This window comes from Nothobranchius furzeri, chromosome 16, assembly GCF_043380555.1.
Source record: "Nothobranchius furzeri strain GRZ-AD chromosome 16, NfurGRZ-RIMD1, whole genome shotgun sequence".
In the NCBI taxonomy this organism is placed as follows: Eukaryota; Metazoa; Chordata; class Actinopteri; order Cyprinodontiformes; family Nothobranchiidae; genus Nothobranchius; species Nothobranchius furzeri.
In genome coordinates this window covers 55,606,540-55,626,265 of record NC_091756.1, presented here as the reverse complement: position 1 = coordinate 55,626,265, position 19,726 = coordinate 55,606,540, and the positions used below count along the sequence as shown (strand labels likewise).

At 38.4% G+C, this 19,726-nt stretch overlaps 12 non-coding genes across 12 annotated transcripts; all 12 read left to right on the top strand.

The window, feature by feature from the left end:
• The first annotated feature begins 440 nt into the window (after window positions 1-440).
• trnap-cgg (transfer RNA proline (anticodon CGG)) lies at window positions 441-512 on the top strand. Its single transcript has one exon. It is a non-coding gene; the product is annotated as a tRNA-Pro (tRNA).
• Window positions 513-2,013: 1,501 nt separating this feature from the next.
• trnap-cgg (transfer RNA proline (anticodon CGG)) lies at window positions 2,014-2,085 on the top strand. Its single transcript has one exon. It is a non-coding gene; the product is annotated as a tRNA-Pro (tRNA).
• Window positions 2,086-2,792: 707 nt separating this feature from the next.
• trnap-cgg (transfer RNA proline (anticodon CGG)) lies at window positions 2,793-2,864 on the top strand. Its single transcript has one exon. It is a non-coding gene; the product is annotated as a tRNA-Pro (tRNA).
• A 2,058-nt stretch (window positions 2,865-4,922) lies between these two features.
• Window positions 4,923-4,994, top strand: trnap-ugg (transfer RNA proline (anticodon UGG)). Its single transcript has one exon. It is a non-coding gene; the product is annotated as a tRNA-Pro (tRNA).
• Window positions 4,995-7,046: 2,052 nt separating this feature from the next.
• trnap-ugg (transfer RNA proline (anticodon UGG)) lies at window positions 7,047-7,118 on the top strand. The gene has a single exon. It is a non-coding gene; the product is annotated as a tRNA-Pro (tRNA).
• A 1,501-nt stretch (window positions 7,119-8,619) lies between these two features.
• Window positions 8,620-8,691, top strand: trnap-cgg (transfer RNA proline (anticodon CGG)). Its single transcript has one exon. It is a non-coding gene; the product is annotated as a tRNA-Pro (tRNA).
• A 2,047-nt stretch (window positions 8,692-10,738) lies between these two features.
• Window positions 10,739-10,810, top strand: trnap-ugg (transfer RNA proline (anticodon UGG)). Its single transcript has one exon. It is a non-coding gene; the product is annotated as a tRNA-Pro (tRNA).
• Window positions 10,811-13,590: 2,780 nt separating this feature from the next.
• On the top strand, window positions 13,591-13,662 carry trnap-cgg (transfer RNA proline (anticodon CGG)). The gene has a single exon. It is a non-coding gene; the product is annotated as a tRNA-Pro (tRNA).
• Window positions 13,663-14,652: 990 nt separating this feature from the next.
• Window positions 14,653-14,724, top strand: trnap-cgg (transfer RNA proline (anticodon CGG)). The gene has a single exon. It is a non-coding gene; the product is annotated as a tRNA-Pro (tRNA).
• A 2,047-nt stretch (window positions 14,725-16,771) lies between these two features.
• trnap-ugg (transfer RNA proline (anticodon UGG)) lies at window positions 16,772-16,843 on the top strand. The gene has a single exon. It is a non-coding gene; the product is annotated as a tRNA-Pro (tRNA).
• Window positions 16,844-18,345: 1,502 nt separating this feature from the next.
• Window positions 18,346-18,417, top strand: trnap-cgg (transfer RNA proline (anticodon CGG)). Its single transcript has one exon. It is a non-coding gene; the product is annotated as a tRNA-Pro (tRNA).
• A 707-nt stretch (window positions 18,418-19,124) lies between these two features.
• trnap-cgg (transfer RNA proline (anticodon CGG)) lies at window positions 19,125-19,196 on the top strand. Its single transcript has one exon. It is a non-coding gene; the product is annotated as a tRNA-Pro (tRNA).
• Window positions 19,197-19,726: the final 530 nt, after the last annotated feature.

The following is a 19,726-nucleotide window of genomic DNA, read 5'->3' as shown; positions in this document are numbered from 1 at the left end:
ATCACGTGTGCGACCTGTGTTTACACTAGCCGACATCATGGAAGCCTTCAGAGCTGCGCTCTGTCACTACCCGATCCATCAATTGTCCAAGCGCTTTCTGCTTGTTTGTTTTTATAAGAGGAATTACTGCTCCTTGCCGAAGACCACAGACGAAGGACGAGGTTAAGAACGGGGGAAGTACTGCCGCCTACAGGTCTGGCATGTCCTTAACAACGTATTTATCCGGGTACGTGTGGACAGAGTTCTTTTTTAAAACGAGGTGGTGTGGATGCAATTTTTTAGAGGGGGGGATATTCTTTTTAAAAAAACCCCGGCTACGTGTGGACTAGGCCTAAGTTTTCAATGCTATTGGTTTGTAGTTCAAATAAGGTGTTCATCCCTACCAATTAAATTGTTGAACGTTAACTGAAATTTCTTGAAGATTGCCCTCTTTGCACCCTGGCTCGTTGGTCTAGTAGTATGATTCTCGCTTCGGGTGCGAGAGGTCCCGGGTTCAATTCCCGGACGAGCCCAGCTTCAATTCAAGATTAATTTCTTCTGAAGTAACAGAACAAAGATCAATGTGAGGAAAATTATTTCTGTGCATTGAGGCATTCAATCGTTTGACACACTACCTCAATCAAAGATGCAACTCTTTATCAAAAAATCTTATTTCTGCACCAATTGTCTTGAAGTCCTCCCTGTATTGAACACCAAAAGAGTAAGGATATCATGTCCATGTTAGAAACACTAGCATAACAGATACAGTCAAAGTCTTGGAAATCTTGGCAATGATCCTTAAAAGAATTGCCATGTTGATTGGTACAAACTAGATTGATGACAAAATAACTAACAAAATCAAACCTAGCCTGTTTCTTATCTTAGGACAACATAATAAACTGCTTCATTTGAATCTTAAATCCTTGAGTTTCGACAATTTTGAAATTCTAAACAAGAGGCTCATTGGTCTTGGAGTATGATTGTCGCTTTGGGTGCTAGAGGCCCTGGATTTCAATCCCAGATGAGCCCAGCCATCATTGCCAAGAAGAACATGTTTTGAAGTCACTGAAAATAAATAAAGGAAATAGAGGAGAAAGATTTCTGATCATACCGCAACTCAATCATTTGCAACACTACCTCATTCAAAGATGAATCTTTTCCCTTAACTAAATCTTGTTTCTGTGCCAACTCTTTAGTCATTTTAATTCTACCCTATATTAAAAATCAAAGAGTAAGGACATCATGTTAATGTTGGATACACAAGCATAACAGATACAGTCAATGTCATGGAAATCTTGACAATGATCCTCAAAGGATTGCCATGTGGATTGGTAAAAACAAGATCACAAGGTGGTTGTCAAAATTACTACCTGAATCAAGAATACAAAATCAAACCTAGCCTCATTCTTATCTTAGGACAATGTAATAAACTGTGAAAGTTTTATCTTGAATCTTTGAGTTTCCTCAAGAATTAGCTTTTTAAACATGTGGCTTGTTGGTCTTGGAGTTTGATTCTCGCTTAGGGAGCGAGAAGTCCCGGGTTTAAATCACAGGCGTGTCCTAGGTACAATCATTGTTTAGAAGTGTTTTTGCCAAGTATGATAAACTTATGAATGAAGTGAAAAAAAAGTACCTGACAAGATGGGGTTTTCTTCACACACAGCCCATTATTTATTTGATAAAGACCCAAGAAAAACATTCTCTTTAGGACAACTCCCAATTGTATTGAACCCTCTGAATTTTCCCTTGAACAAAAGGTGAGGGAAAGATCTTCACGTTTGCTAGTTGATAGTACTATATGAAAAGTTAATCTTTCAGTATTTGTGTGAAAACATTAAAAATGGTACCATGTTTCCAGGAATAGATAACCCATTCCAAGAATATCGACTTCTTTCGGTTGTGAGATACTGTACAGCCTATCCTGACTTAGTTTTCAATGCTATTGGTTTGTAGTTCAGATAAGGTGTTCATCCTTACCAATTAAATTGTTGAACGTTAACTGAAATTTCTTGAAGATTGCACTCTTTGCACCCCGGCTCGTTGGTCTAGTAGTATGATTCTCGTTTCGGGTGCGAGAGGTCCCGGGTTCAATTCCCGGACGAGCCCAGCTTCAATTCAAAATTAATTTCTTCTGAAGTAACAGAACAAAGATCAATGTGAGGAAAATTATTTCTGTGCATTGAGGCATTCAATTGTTTTACACACTACCTCAATCAAAGATGCAACTCTTTATCAAAAAATCTGATTTATGCACCAATTGTGTTGAAGGCCACCCTGTATTGAACACCAAAAGAGTAAGGATATCATGTCCATGTTAGAAACACTAGCATAACAGATGCAGTCACAGTCTTGGAAATCTTGACAATGATCCTTAAAAGAATTGCCATGTTGATTGGTACAAAAAAGATTGATGTCAAAATAACTAACAAAATCAAACCTAGCCTGTTTCTTATCTTAGGACAACATAATAAACTGCTTCATTTTGAATCTTAAATCCTTGAGTTTCGACAATTTTGAAATCCTAAACAAGAGGCTCATTGGTCTTGGAGTATGATTGTCGCTTTGGGTGCTAGAGGCCCTGGAAGTTAAACTTTCAGTATTTGTGTGAAAACATTAAAAATGGTACCATGTTTCCAGGAATAGATAACCCATTCCAAGAATATCGACTTCTTTCGGTTGTGAGATACTGTACAGCCTATCCTGACTTAGTTTTCAATGCTATTGGTTTGTAGTTCAGATAAGGTGTTCATCCCTACCAATTAAATTGTTGAACGTTAACTGAAATTTCTTGAAGATTGCCCTCTTTGCACCCCGGCTCGTTGGTCTAATAGTATGATTCTCGCTTCGGGTGCGAGAGGTCCCGGGTTCAATTCCCGGACGAGCCCAGCTTCAATTCAAAATTAATTTCTTCTGAAGTAACAGAACAAAGATCAATGTGAGGGAAATTATTTCTGTGCATTGAGGCATTCAATTGTTTGACACACTTCCTCAATCAAAGATGCAACTCTTTATCAAAAAATCTGATTTCTGCACCAATTGTCTTGAAGTCCACCCTGTATTGAACACCAAAAGAGTAAGGATATCATGTCCATGTTAGAAACACTAGCATAACAGATACAGTCAAAGTCTTGGAAATCTTGACAATGATCCTTAAAAGAATTGCCATGTTGATTGGTACAAAAAAGATTGATGTCAAAATAACTAACAAAATCAAACCTAGCCTGTTTCTTATCTTAGGACAACATAATAAACTGCTTCATTTGAATCTTAAATCGTTGAGTTTCGACAATTTTGAAATCCTAAACAAGAGGCTCATTGGTCTTGGAGTATGATTGTCGCTTTGGGTGCTAGAGGCCCTGGATTTCAATCCCAGATGAGCCCAGCCATCATTGCCAAGAAGAACATGTTTTGAAGTCACTGAAAATAAATAAAGGAAATAGAGGAGAAAGATTTCTGATCATACCGCAACTCAATCATTTGCAACACTACCTCATTCAAAGATGAATCTTTTCCCTTAACTAAATCTTGTTTCTGTGCCAACTCTTTAGTCATTTTAATTCTACCCTATATTAAAAATCAAAGAGTAAGGACATCATGTTAATGTTGGATACACAAGCATAACAGATACAGTCAATGTCATGGAAATCTTGACAATGATCCTCAAAGGATTGCCATGTTGGTAAAAACAAGATCACAAGGTGGTTGTCAAAATTACTAACTGAATCAAGAATACAAAATCAAACCTAGCCTCATTCTTATCTTAGGACAATGTAATAAACTGTGAAAGTTTTATCTTGAATCTTTGAGTTTCCTCAAGAATTAGCTTTTTAAACATGTGGCTTGTTGGTCTTGGAGTTTGATTCTCGCTTAGGGAGCGAGAAGTCCCGGGTTTAAATCACAGGCGTGTCCTAGGTACAATCATTGTTTAGAAGTGTTTTTGCCAAGTATGATAAACTTATAAATGAAGTGAAAAAAAGTACCTGACAAGATGGGGTTTTCTTCACACACAGCCCATTATTTATTTGATAAAGACCCAAGAAAAACATTCTCTTTAGGACAACTCCCAATTGTATTGAACCCTCTGAATTTTCCCTTGAACAAAAGGTGAGGGAAAGATCTTCACGTTTGCTAGTTGATAGTACTAGATGAAAAGGTAATCTTTCAGTATTTGTGTGAAAACATTAAAAATGGTACCATGTTTCCAGGAATAGATAACCCATTCCAAGAATATCGACTTCTTTCGGTTGTGAGATACTGTACAGCCTATCCTGACATAGGCCCTGTCCACACGTAGCCGGGGATCTGCCAAAACGTAGATATTTTTCTACGTTTTGGCCTGTCATCCACACGAAAACGGAGTTTTTTCACACGAAAACGATCTTTTTAAAAACTCCGGCCAAAGTGAAGATCTGCGTTTTCTCCGTTTTGGGTGTCTGCGTGTGGACGGACAAAACCGGAGTTTTAAGGTCCGCAACGTCACTTTCCGCGACAAAAAATGCTGACATCACATGTGCGACCTGTGTTTACACTAGCCGACATCATGGAAGCCTTCAGAGCTGCGCTCTGTCACTACCCGATCCATCAATTGTCCAAGCGCTTTCTGCTTGTTTGTTTTTATAAGAGGAATTACTGCTCCTTGCGGAAGACCACAGACGAAGGACGAGGTTAAGAACGGGGGAAGTACTGCCGCCTACAGGTCTGGCATGTCCTTAACAACGTATTTATCCGGGTATGTGTGGACAGAGTTCTTTTTTAAAACGAGGTGGTGTGGATGCAAGTTTTTGGAGGGGCGGATATTCGTTTTTAAAAAACCCCGGTTACGTGTGGACTAGGCCTAAGTTTTCAATGCTATTGGTTTGTAGTTCAGATAAGGTGTTCATCCCTACCAATTAAACTGTTGAACGTTAACTGAAATTTCTTGAAGATTGCCCTCTTTGCACCCCGGCTCGTTGGTCTAGTAGTATGATTCTTGCTTTGGGTGCGAGAGGTCCAGGGTTCAATTCCCGGACGAGCCCAGCTTCAATTCAAGATTAATTTCTTCTGAAGTAACAGAACAAAGATCAATGTGAGGAAAATTATTTCTGTGCATTGAGGCATTCAATCGTTTGACACACTACCTCAATCAAAGATGCAACTCTTTATCAAAAAATCTGATTTCTGCACCAATTGTCTTGAAGTCCACCCTGTATTGAACACCAAAAGAGTAAGGATATCATGTCCATGTTAGAAACACTAGCATAACAGATACAGTCAAAGTATTGGAAATCTTGACAATGATCCTTAAAAGAATTGCCATGTTGATTGGTACAAAAAAGATTGATGTCAAAATAACTAACAAAATCAAACCTAGCCTGTTTCTTATCTTAGGACAACATAATAAACTGCTTCATCTGAATCTTAAATCGTTGAGTTTCGACAATTTTGAAATCCTAAACAAGAGGCTCATTGGTCTTGGAGTATGATTGTCGCTTTGGGTGCTAGAGGCCCTGGATTTCAATCCCAGATGAGCCCAGCCATCATTGCCAAGAAGAACATGTTTTGAAGTCACTGAAAATAAATAAAGGAAATAGAGGAGAAAGATTTCTGATCATACCGCAACTCAATCATTTGCAACACTACCTCATTCAAAGATGAATCTTTTCCCTTAACTAAATCTTGTTTCTGTGCCAACTCTTTAGTCATTTTAATTCTACCCTATATTAAAAACTCAAAGAGTAAGGACATCATGTTAATGTTGGATACACAAGCATAACAGATACAGTCAATGTCATGGAAATCTTGACAATGATCCTCAAAGGATTGCCATGTGGATTGGTAAAAACAAGATCACAAGGTGGTTGTCAAAATTACTACCTGAATCAAGAATACAAAATCAAACCTAGCCTCATTCTTATCTTAGGACAATGTAATAAACTGTGAAAGTTTTATCTTGAATCTTTGAGTTTCCTCAAGAATTAGCTTTTTAAACATGTGGCTTGTTGGTCTTGGAGTTTGATTCTCGCTTAGGGAGCGAGAAGTCCCGGGTTTAAATCACAGGCGTGTCCTAGGTACAATCATTGTTTAGAAGTGTTTTTGCCAAGTATGATAAACTTATAAATGAAGTGAAAAAAAGTACCTGACAAGATGGGGTTTTCTTCACACACAGCCCATTATTTATTTGATAAAGACCCAAGAAAAACATTCTCTTTAGGACAACTCCCAATTGTATTGAACCCTCTGAATTTTCCCTTGAACAAAAGGTGAGGGAAAGATCTTCACGTTTGCTAGTTGATAGTACTAGATGAAAAGGTAATCTTTCAGTATTTGTGTGAAAACATTAAAAATGGTACCATGTTTCCAGGAATAGATAACCCATTCCAAGAATATCGACTTATTTCGGTTGTGAGATACTGTACAGCCTATCCTGACTTAGGCCCTGTCCACACGTAGCCGGGGATCTGCCAAAACGTAGGTTTTGGCCTGTCATTCACACGAAAACGGAGTTTTTTCACACGAAAACGGATCTTTTTAAAAACTCCGGCCAAAGTGAAGATCTGCGTTTTCTCCGTTTTGGCTGTCTGCGTGTGGACGGACAAAACCGGAGTTTTAAGGTCCGCAACGTCACTTTCCGCGACAAAAAATGCTGACATCACGTGTGCGACCTGTGTTTACACTAGCCGACATCATGGAAGCCTTCAGAGCTGCGCTCTGTCACTACCCAATCCATCAATTGTCCAATCGCTTTCTGCTTGTTTGTTTTTATAAGAGGAATTACTGCTCCTTGCGGAAGACCACAGACGAAGGACGAGGTTAAGAACGGGGGAAGTACTGCCGCCTACAGGTCTGGCATGTCCTTAACAACGTATTTATCCGGGTACGTGTGGACAGAGTTCTTTTTTAAAACGAGGTGGTGTGGATGCAAGTTTTTGGAGGGGCGGATATTCGTTTTTAAAAAACCCCGGTTACGTGTGGACTAGGCCTAAGTTTTCAATGCTATTGGTTTGTAGTTCAGATAAGGTGTTCATCCCTACCAATTAAACTGTTGAACGTTAACTGAAATTTCTTGAAGATTGCCCTCTTTGCACCCCGGCTCGTTGGTCTAGTAGTATGATTCTCGCTTTGGGTGCGAGAGGTCCCGGGTTCAATTCCCGGACGAGCCCAGCTTCAATTCAAGATTAATTTCTTCTGAAGTAACAGAACAAAGATCAATGTGAGGAAAATTATTTCTGTGCATTGAGGCATTCAATCGTTTGACACACTACCTCAATCAAAGATGCAACTCTTTATCAAAAAATCTGATTTCTGCACCAATTGTCTTGAAGTCCACCCTGTATTGAACACCAAAAGAGTAAGGATATCATGTCCATGTTAGAAACACTAGCATAACAGATACAGTCAAAGTATTGGAAATCTTGACAATGATCCTTAAAAGAATTGCCATGTTGATTGGTACAAAAAAGATTGATGTCAAAATAACTAACAAAATCAAACCTAGCCTGTTTCTTATCTTAGGACAACATAATAAACTGCTTCATTTGAATCTTAAATCGTTGAGTTTCGACAATTTTGAAATCCTAAACAAGAGGCTCATTGGTCTTGGAGTATGATTGTCGCTTTGGGTGCTAGAGGCCCTGGATTTCAATCCCAGATGAGCCCAGCCATCATTGCCAAGAAGAACATGTTTTGAAGTCACTGAAAATAAATAAAGGAAATAGAGGAGAAAGATTTCTGATCATACCGCAACTCAATCATTTGCAACACTACCTCATTCAAAGATGAATCTTTTCCCTTAACTAAATCTTGTTTCTGTGCCAACTCTTTAGTCATTTTAATTCTACCCTATATTAAAAACTCAAAGAGTAAGGACATCATGTTAATGTTGGATACACAAGCATAACAGATACAGTCAATGTCATGGAAATCTTGACAATGATCCTCAAAGGATTGCCATGTGGATTGGTAAAAACAAGATCACAAGGTGGTTGTCAAAATTACTACCTGAATCAAGAATACAAAATCAAACCTAGCCTCATTCTTATCTTAGGACAATGTAATAAACTGTGAAAGTTTTATCTTGAATCTTTGAGTTTCCTCAAGAATTAGCTTTTTAAACATGTGGCTTGTTGGTCTTGGAGTTTGATTCTCGCTTAGGGAGCGAGAAGTCCCGGGTTTAAATCACAGGCGTGTCCTAGGTACAATCATTGTTTAGAAGTGTTTTTGCCAAGTATGATAAACTTATAAATGAAGAGAAAAAAAGTACCTGACAAGATGGGGTTTTCTTCACACACAGCCCATTATTTATTTGATAAAGACCGAAGAAAAACATTCTCTTTAGGACAACTCCCAATTGTATTGAACCATCTGAATTTTCCCTTGAACAAAAGGTGAGGGAAAGATCTTCACGTTTGCTAGTTGATAGTACTATATGAAAAGTTAATCTTTCAGTATTTGTGTGAAAACATTAAAAATGGTACCATGTTTCCAGGAATAGATAACCCATTCCAAGAATATCGACTTCTTTCGGTTGTGAGATACTGTACAGCCTATCCTGACTTAGTTTTCAATGCTATTGGTTTGTAGTTCAGATAAGGTGTTCATCCTTACCAATTAAATTGTTGAACGTTAACTGAAATTTCTTGAAGATTGCCCTCTTTGCACCCCGGCTCGTTGGTCTAGTAGTATGATTCTCGCTTCGGGTGCGAGAGGTCCCGGGTTCAATTCCCGGACGAGCCCAGCTTCAATTCAAAATTAATTTCTTCTGAAGTAACAGAACAAAGATCAATGTGAGGAAAATTATTTCTGTGCATTGAGGCATTCAATTGTTTGACACACTACCTCAATCAAAGATGCAACTCTTTATCAAAAAATCTGATTTCTGCACCAATTGTCTTGAAGGCCACCCTGTATTGAACACCAAAAGAGTAAGGATATCATGTCCATGTTAGAAACACTAGCATAACAGATGCAGTCAAAGTCTTGGAAATCTTGACAATGATCCTTAAAAGAATTGCCATGTTGATTGGTACAAAAAAGATTGATGTCAAAATAACTAGCAAAATCAAACCTAGCCTGTTTCTTATCTTAGGACAACATAATAAACTGCTTCATTTGAATCTTAAATCCTTGAGTTTCGACAATTTTGAAATCCTAAACAAGAGGCTCATTGGTCTTGGAGTATGATTGTCGCTTTGGGTGCTAGAGGCCCTGGATTTCAATCCCAGATGAGCCCAGCCATCATTGCCAATAAGAACATGTTTTGAAGTCACTGAAAATAAATAAAGGAAATAGAGGAGAAAGATTTCTGATCATACCGCAACTCAATCATTTGCAACACTACCTCATTCAAAGATGAATCTTTTCCCTTAACTAAATCTTGTTTCTGTGCCAACTCTTTAGTCATTTTAATTCTACCCTATATTAAAAATCAAAGAGTAAGGACATCATGTTAATGTTTTATACACAAGCATAACAGATACAGTCAATGTCATGGAAATCTTGACAATGATCCTCAAAGGATTGCCATGTTGGTAAAAACAAGATCACAAGGTGGTTGTCAAAATTACTAACTGAATCAAGAATACAAAATCAAACCTAGCCTCATTCTTATCTTAGGACAATGTAATAAACTGTGAAAGTTTTATCTTGAATCTTTGAGTTTCCTCAAGAATTAGCTTTTTAAACATGTGGCTTGTTGGTCTTGGAGTTTGATTCTCGCTTAGGGAGCGAGAAGTCCCGGGTTTAAATCACAGGCGTGTCCTAGGTACAATCATTGTTTAGAAGTGTTTTTGCCAAGTATGATAAACTTATAAATGAAGTGAAAAAAAGTACCTGACAAGATGGGGTTTTCTTCACACACAGCCCATTATTTATTTGATAAAGACCCAAGAAAAACATTCTCTTTAGGACAACTCCCAATTGTATTGAACCCTCTGAATTTTCCCTTGAACAAAAGGTGAGGGAAAGATCTTCACGTTTGCTAGTTGATAGTACTAGATGAAAAGGTAATCTTTCAGTATTTGTGTGAAAACATTAAAAATGGTACCATGTTTCCAGGAATAGATAACCCATTCCAAGAATATCGACTTATTTCGGTTGTGAGATACTGTACAGCCTATCCTGACTTAGGCCCTGTCCACACGTAGCCGGGGATCTGCCAAAACGTAGGTTTTGGCCTGTCATTCACACGAAAACGGAGTTTTTTCACACGAAAACGGATCTTTTTAAAAACTCCGGCCAAAGTGAAGATCTGCGTTTTCTCCGTTTTGGCTGTCTGCGTGTGGACGGACAAAACCGGAGTTTTAAGGTCCGCAACGTCACTTTCCGCGACAAAAAATGCTGACATCACGTGTGCGACCTGTGTTTACACTAGCCGACATCATGGAAGCCTTCAGAGCTGCGCTCTGTCACTACCCAATCCATCAATTGTCCAATCGCTTTCTGCTTGTTTGTTTTTATAAGAGGAATTACTGCTCCTTGCGGAAGACCACAGACGAAGGACGAGGTTAAGAACGGGGGAAGTACTGCCGCCTACAGGTCTGGCATGTCCTTAACAACGTATTTATCCGGGTACGTGTGGACAGAGTTCTTTTTTAAAACGAGGTGGTGTGGATGCAAGTTTTTGGAGGGGCGGATATTCGTTTTTAAAAAACCCCGGTTACGTGTGGACTAGGCCTAAGTTTTCAATGCTATTGGTTTGTAGTTCAGATAAGGTGTTCATCCCTACCAATTAAACTGTTGAACGTTAACTGAAATTTCTTGAAGATTGCCCTCTTTGCACCCCGGCTCGTTGGTCTAGTAGTATGATTCTCGCTTTGGGTGCGAGAGGTCCCGGGTTCAATTCCCGGACGAGCCCAGCTTCAATTCAAGATTAATTTCTTCTGAAGTAACAGAACAAAGATCAATGTGAGGAAAATTATTTCTGTGCATTGAGGCATTCAATCGTTTGACACACTACCTCAATCAAAGATGCAACTCTTTATCAAAAAATCTGATTTCTGCACCAATTGTCTTGAAGTCCACCCTGTATTGAACACCAAAAGAGTAAGGATATCATGTCCATGTTAGAAACACTAGCATAACAGATACAGTCAAAGTATTGGAAATCTTGACAATGATCCTTAAAAGAATTGCCATGTTGATTGGTACAAAAAAGATTGATGTCAAAATAACTAACAAAATCAAACCTAGCCTGTTTCTTATCTTAGGACAACATAATAAACTGCTTCATTTGAATCTTAAATCGTTGAGTTTCGACAATTTTGAAATCCTAAACAAGAGGCTCATTGGTCTTGGAGTATGATTGTCGCTTTGGGTGCTAGAGGCCCTGGATTTCAATCCCAGATGAGCCCAGCCATCATTGCCAAGAAGAACATGTTTTGAAGTCACTGAAAATAAATAAAGGAAATAGAGGAGAAAGATTTCTGATCATACCGCAACTCAATCATTTGCAACACTACCTCATTCAAAGATGAATCTTTTCCCTTAACTAAATCTTGTTTCTGTGCCAACTCTTTAGTCATTTTAATTCTACCCTATATTAAAAACTCAAAGAGTAAGGACATCATGTTAATGTTGGATACACAAGCATAACAGATACAGTCAATGTCATGGAAATCTTGACAATGATCCTCAAAGGATTGCCATGTGGATTGGTAAAAACAAGATCACAAGGTGGTTGTCAAAATTACTACCTGAATCAAGAATACAAAATCAAACCTAGCCTCATTCTTATCTTAGGACAATGTAATAAACTGTGAAAGTTTTATCTTGAATCTTTGAGTTTCCTCAAGAATTAGCTTTTTAAACATGTGGCTTGTTGGTCTTGGAGTTTGATTCTCGCTTAGGGAGCGAGAAGTCCCGGGTTTAAATCACAGGCGGGTCCTAGGTACAATCACTAGCTGCGTTTTCATGTGGCAAATTTCCTCAATCCGATTGAAATCTTGGTTGATCGGAATTTCCGAATCTCTGTTCACATGGACACGAACTGAAATGATCCGATCATGCCGTGCGTACATATGCACCAAGCATTTAATCCGATTAAATAGGTTGAGCATGCGCAGAGTTGCCTTTCACGAAAGAAAAATTGTAAACAAACGCCATGAAACGAAAAGAAAAATGTAAAAACAGAAATAACCATTCTTCCTGCTTTCCTGATCCATTTATTCAATTTAATATTTTTATTTAGCTCATAGAAGTTACGTTTTCTTCAGTGAATAACTGCAGATATATGCTTTGCTGCATTTTATTGTTGATTAAAATAAGGGAGGGTTATGTCTGCCTCTTGATCAGCTGGTCTGCGGGTCTGAATTGACAGCTGTTGCGCAGCGCTGCGCCACAGAGCGGGGGTGGGGGGGTTAGCCTCATGTTTTATTACTGAGCTCTGTTGTGGCTTATTATTAATAACATGTGACGATCAGCTGAAACTGTTGAGAAAAATCTGTTCAAACAAAATAACAGAAGATGTTCAGAAAGTTTAGAAGCCTGTGTTCATCATTAACGAACCGCATCTCAGGTCATCTGCGTTTACGTGCTTTTAACGAACACGGACTTTACTGTCGTCCAGAGTATTTAACCGAGGACGTTTTCCTACCCAACATCAGACTCCAATCAGGTCTGTAAAACCCAGATTATCCTGTCTTCTTTACAAGCGCGTCTCCATCACCTGCTGCAGAAGCTGCTGTGTTCAAAGCTGACAGAAACGGGGATCCGTGCGCTGCAACCCCCACGATAAACCTGCGTATTTCCAGTACAGATTTGAACATCTTTGTCGAATGATTTGTGCAATAATCAGATTTTTTTTTTACTTCCACAAAATGCAAGTTCTGAATTAAATATTACTGAAACGGGACGGCTTGTCGTCGGATTTAAAAGCCGCCGCTCGTTAATTACACCGTCATTTTTGAAGTCAGGCAGTCCAAATGACAGCGGAGAGGCCCGCTGGCTGTTGCACACATGCGCAGTGGGCATTATTTTACCCCAACAATCCGAATGGCTGTGTACATGCACGTCAATCGGAATGAAGAACGGAATAAACCACCTCTCTCAATCGGATTGAAATTTCAATCCGATCGGGCCGAATCGGATTAGAATATTCTGATTGACATGTTTACATGCAGAATTTTCAATCTGAATGGGCATTCAATCCGATTAAATATGCGCATGTAAACGTGGCTATTGTTTAGAAGTGTTTTTGCCAAGTATGATAAACTTATAAATGAAGTGAAAAAAGTACCTGACAAGATGGGGTTTTCTTCACACACAGCCCATTATTTATTTGATAAAGACCCAAGAAAAACATTCTCTTTAGGACAACTCCCAATTGTATTGAACCCTCTGAATTTTCCCTTGAACAAAAGGTGAGGGAAAGATCTTCACGTTTGCTAGTTGATAGTACTAGATGAAAAGGTAATCTTTCAGTATTTGTGTGAAAACATTAAAAATGGTACCATGTTTCCAGGAATAGATAACCCATTCAAAGAATATCAACTTCTTTCGGTTGTGAGATACTGTACAGCCTATCCTGACTTAGTTTTCAATGCTATTGGTTTGTAGTTCAGATAAGGTGTTCATCCCTACCAATTAAATTGTTGAACGTTAACTGAAATTTCTTGAAGATTGCTCTCTTTGCACCCTGGCTCGTTGGTCTAGTAGTATGATTCTCGCTTCGGGTGCGAGAGGTCCCGGGTTCAATTCCCGGACGAGCCCAGCTTCAATTCAAGATTAATTTCTTCTGAAGTAACAGAACAAAGATCAATGTGAGGAAAATTATTTCTGTGCATTGAGGCATTCAATTGTTTGACACACTACCTCAATCAAAGATGCAACTCTTTATCAAAAAATCTGATTTCTGCACCAATTGTCTTGAAGTCCACCCTGTATTGAACACCAAAAGAGTAAGGATATCATGACCATGTTAGAAACACAAGCATAACAGATACAGTCAGTGTCATGGAAATCTTGACAATGATCCTCAAAGGATTGCCATGTGGATTGGTAAAAACAAGATCACAAGGTGGTTGTCAAAATTACTACCTGAATCAAGAATACAAAATCAAACCTAGCCTCATTCTTATCTTAGGACAATGTAATAAACTGTGAAAGTTTTATCTTGAATCTTTGAGTTTCCTCAAGAATTAGCTTTTTAAACATGTGGCTTGTTGGTCTTGGAGTTTGATTCTCGCTTAGGGAGCGAGAAGTCCCGGGTTTAAATCACAGGCGTGTCCTAGGTACAATCATTGTTTAGAAGTGTTTTTGCCAAGTATGATAAACTTATAAATGAAGAGAAAAAAAGTACCTGACAAGATGGGGTTTTCTTCACACACAGCCCATTATTTATTTGATAAAGACCGAAGAAAAACATTCTCTTTAGGACAACTCCCAATTGTATTGAACCATCTGAATTTTCCCTTGAACAAAAGGTGAGGGAAAGATCTTCACGTTTGCTAGTTGATAGTACTATATGAAAAGTTAATCTTTCAGTATTTGTGTGAAAACATTAAAAATGGTACCATGTTTCCAGGAATAGATAACCCATTCCAAGAATATCGACTTCTTTCGGTTGTGAGATACTGTACAGCCTATCCTGACTTAGTTTTCAATGCTATTGGTTTGTAGTTCAGATAAGGTGTTCATCCTTACCAATTAAATTGTTGAACGTTAACTGAAATTTCTTGAAGATTGCCCTCTTTGCACCCCGGCTCGTTGGTCTAGTAGTATGATTCTCGCTTCGGGTGCGAGAGGTCCCGGGTTCAATTCCCGGACGAGCCCAGCTTCAATTCAAAATTAATTTCTTCTGAAGTAACAGAACAAAGATCAATGTGAGGAAAATTATTTCTGTGCATTGAGGCATTCAATTGTTTGACACACTACCTCAATCAAAGATGCAACTCTTTATCAAAAAATCTGATTTCTGCACCAATTGTCTTGAAAGCCACCCTGTATTGAACACCAAAAGAGTAAGGATATCATGTCCATGTTAGAAACACTAGCATAACAGATGCAGTCAAAGTCTTGGAAATCTTGACAATGATCCTTAAAAGAATTGCCATGTTGATTGGTACAAAAAAGATTGATGTCAAAATAACTAGCAAAATCAAACCTAGCCTGTTTCTTATCTTAGGACAACATAATAAACTGCTTCATTTGAATCTTAAATCCTTGAGTTTCGACAATTTTGAAATCCTAAACAAGAGGCTCATTGGTCTTGGAGTATGATTGTCGCTTTGGGTGCTAGAGGCCCTGGATTTCAATCCCAGATGAGCCCAGCCATCATTGCCAATAAGAACATGTTTTGAAGTCACTGAAAATAAATAAAGGAAATAGAGGAGAAAGATTTCTGATCATACCGCAACTCAATCATTTGCAACACTACCTCATTCAAAGATGAATCTTTTCCCTTAACTAAATCTTGTTTCTGTGCCAACTCTTTAGTCATTTTAATTCTACCCTATATTAAAAATCAAAGAGTAAGGACATCATGTTAATGTTTTATACACAAGCATAACAGATACAGTCAATGTCATGGAAATCTTGACAATGATCCTCAAAGGATTGCCATGTTGGTAAAAACAAGATCACAAGGTGGTTGTCAAAATTACTAACTGAATCAAGAATACAAAATCAAACCTAGCCTCATTCTTATCTTAGGACAATGTAATAAACTGTGAAAGTTTTATCTTGAATCTTTGAGTTTCCTCAAGAATTAGCTTTTTAAACATGTGGCTTGTTGGTCTTGGAGTTTGATTCTCGCTTAGGGAGCGAGAAGTCCCGGGTTTAAATCACAGGCGTGTCCTAGGTACAATCATTGTTTAGAAGTGTTTTTGCCAAGTATGATAAACTTATAAATGAAGTGAAAAAAAGTACCTGACAAGATGGGGTTTTCTTCACACACAGCCCATTATTTATTTGATAAAGACCCAAGAAAAACATTCTCTTTAGGACAACTCCCAATTGTATTGAACCCTCTGAATTTTCCCTTGAACAAAAGGTGAGGGAAAGATCTTCACGTTTGCTAGTTGATAGTACTAGATGAAAAGGTAATCTTTCAGTATTTGTGTGAAAACATTAAAAATGGTACCATGTTTCCAGGAATAGATAACCCATTCCAAGAATATCGACTTCTTTCGGTTGTGAGATACTGTACAGCCTATCCTGACTTAGGCCCTGTCCACACGTAGCCGGGGATCTGCCAAAACGTAGGTTTTGGCCTGTCATCCACACGAAAACGGAGTTTTTTCACACGAAAACGGATCTTTTTAAAAACTCCGGCCAAAGTGAAGATCTGCGTTTTCTCCGTTTTGGCTGTCTGCGTGTGGACGGACAAAACCGGAGTTTTAAGGTCCGCAACGTCACTTTCCGCGACAAAAAATGCTGACATCACGTGTGCGACCTGTGTTTACACTAGCCGACATCATGGAAGCCTTCAGAGCTGCGCTCTGTCACTACCCAATCCATCTATTGTCCAATCGCTTTCTGCTTGTTTGTTTTTATAAGAGGAATTACTGCTCCTTGCGGAAGACCACAGACGAAGGACGAGGTTAAGAACGGGGGAAGTACTGCCGCCTACAGGTCTGGCATGTCCTTAACAACGTATTTATCCGGGTACGTGTGGACAGAGTTCTTTTTTAAAACGAGGTGGTGTGGATGCAAGTTTTTGGAGGGGCGGATATTCGTTTTTAAAAAACCCCGGTTACGTGTGGACTAGGCCTAAGTTTTCAATGCTATTGGTTTGTAGTTCAGATAAGGTGTTCATCCCTACCAATTAAATTGTTGAACGTTAACTGAAATTTCTTGAAGATTGCCCTCTTTGCACCCCGGCTCGTTGGTCTAGTAGTATGATTCTCGCTTTGGGTGCGAGAGGTCCTGGGTTCAATTCCCGGACGAGCCCAGCTTCAATTCAAGATTAATTTCTTCTGAAGTAACAGAACAAAGATCAATGTGAGGAAAATTATTTCTGTGCATTGAGGCATTCAATCGTTTGACACACTACCTCAATCAAAGATGCAACTCTTTATCAAAAAATCTGATTTCTGCACCAATTGTCTTGAAGTCCACCCTGTATTGAACACCAAAAGAGTAAGGATATCATGTCCATGTTAGAAACACTAGCATAACAGATACAGTCAAAGTCTTGGAAATCTTGACAATGATCCTTAAAAGAATTGCCATGTTGATTGGCACAAAAAAGATTGATGTCAAAATAACTAACAAAATCAAACATAGCCTGTTTCTTATCTTAGGACAACATAATAAACTGCTTCATTTTAATCTTAAATCGTTGAGTTTCGACAATTTTGAAATCCTAAACAAGAGGCTCATTGGTCTTGGGAGTATGATTGTCGCTTTGGGTGCTAGAGGCCCTGGATTTCAATCCCAGATGAGCCCAGCCATCATTGCCAAGAAGAACATGTTTTGAAGTCACTGAAAATAAATAAAGGAAATAGAGGAGAAAGATTTCTGATCATACCGCAACTCAATCATTTGCAACACTACCTCATTCAAAGATGAATCTTTTCCCTTAACTAAATCTTGTTTCTGTGCCAACTCTTTAGTCATTTTAATTCTACCCTATATTAAAAATCAAAGAGTAAGGACATCATGTTAATGTTGGATACACAAGCATAACAGATACAGTCAATGTCATGGAAATCTTGACAATGATCCTCAAAGGATTGCCATGTGGATTGGTAAAAACAAGATCACAAGGTGGTTGTCAAAATTACTACCTGAATCAAGAATACAAAATCAAACCTAGCCTCATTCTTATCTTAGGACAATGTAATAAACTGTGAAAGTTTTATCTTGAATCTTTGAGTTTCCTCAAGAATTAGCTTTTTAAACATGTGGCTTGTTGGTCTTGGAGTTTGATTCTCGCTTAGGGAGCGAGAAGTCCCGGGTTTAAATCACAGGCGTGTCCTAGGTACAATCATTGTTTAGAAGTGTTTTTGCCAAGTATGATAAACTTATGAATGAAGTGAAAAAAAAGTACCTGACAAGATGGGGTTTTCTTCACACACAGCCCATTATTTATTTGATAAAGACCCAAGAAAAACATTCTCTTTAGGACAACTCCCAATTGTATTGAACCCTCTGAATTTTCCCTTGAACAAAAGGTGAGGGAAAGATCTTCACGTTTGCTAGTTGATAGTACTAGATGAAAAGTTAATCTTTCAGTATTTGTGTGAAAACATTAAAAATGGTACCATGTTTCCAGGAATAGATAACCCATTCCAAGAATATCGACTTCTTTCGGTTGTGAGATACTGTACAGCCTATCCTGACTTAGTTTTCAATGCTATTGGTTTGTAGTTCAGATAAGGTGTTCATCCCTACCAATTAAATTGTTGAACGTTAACTGAAATTTCTTGAAGATTGCCCCCTTTGCACCCCGGCTCGTTGGTCTAGTAGTATGATTCCTGCTTCGGGTGCGAGAGGTCCCGGGTTCAATTCCCGGACGAGCCCAGCTTCAATTCAAAATTAATTTCTTCTGAAGTAACAGAACAAAGATCAATGTGAGGAAAATTATTTCTGTGCATTGAGGCATTCAATTGTTTGACACACTACCTCAATCAAAGATGCAACTCTTTATCAAAAAATCTGATTTCTGCACCAATTGTCTTGAAGGCCACCCTGTATTGAACACCAAAAGAGTAAGGATATCATGTCCATGTTAGAAACACTAGCATAACAGATGCAGTCAAAGTCTTGGAAATCTTGACAATGATCCTTAAAAGAATTGCCATGTTGATTGGTACAAAAAAGATTGATGTCAAAATAACTAACAAAATCAAACCTAGCCTGTTTCTTATCTTAGGACAACATAATAAACTGCTTCATTTTGAATCTTAAATCCTTGAGTTTCGACAATTTTGAAATCCTAAACAAGAGGCTCATTGGTCTTGGAGTATGATTGTTGCTTTGGGTGCTAGAGGCCCTGGAAGTTAATCTTTCAGTATTTGAGTGAAAACATTAAAAATGGTACCATGTTTCCAGGAATAGATAACCCATTCCAAGAATATCGACTTCTTTCGGTTGTGAGATACTGTACAGCCTATCCTGACTTAGTTTTCAATGCTAATGGTTTGTAGTTCAGATAAGGTGTTCATCCCTACCAATTAAATTGTTGAACGTTAACTGAAATTTCTTGAAGATTGCCCTCTTTGCACCCTGGCTCGTTGGTCTAGTAGTATGATTCTCGCTTCGGGTGCGAGAGGTCCCGGGTTCAATTCCCGGACGAGCCCAGCTTCAATTCAAGATTAATTTCTTCTGAAGTAACAGAACAAAGATCAATGTGAGGAAAATTATTTCTGTGCATTGAGGCATTCAAGCATTTTACACACTACCTCAATCAAAGATGCAACTCTTTATCAAAAAATCTGATTTCTGCACCAATTGTCTTGAAGTCCACCCTGTATTGAACACCAAAAGAGTAAGGATATCATGTCCATGTTAGAAACACTAGCATAACAGATACAGTCAAAGTCTTGGAAATCTTGACAATGATCCTTAAAAGAATTGCCATGTTGATTGGTACAAAAAAGATTGATGTCAAAATAACTAACACAATCAAACATAGCCTGTTTCTTATCTTAGGACAACATAATAAACTGCTTCATTTGAATCTTAAATCCTTGAGTTTCGACAATTTTGAAATCCTAAACAAGAGGCTCATTGGTCTTGGAGTATGATTGTCGCTTTGGGTGCTAGAGGCCCTGGATTTCAATCCCAGATGAGCCCAGCCATCATTGCCAAGAAGAACATGTTTTGAAGT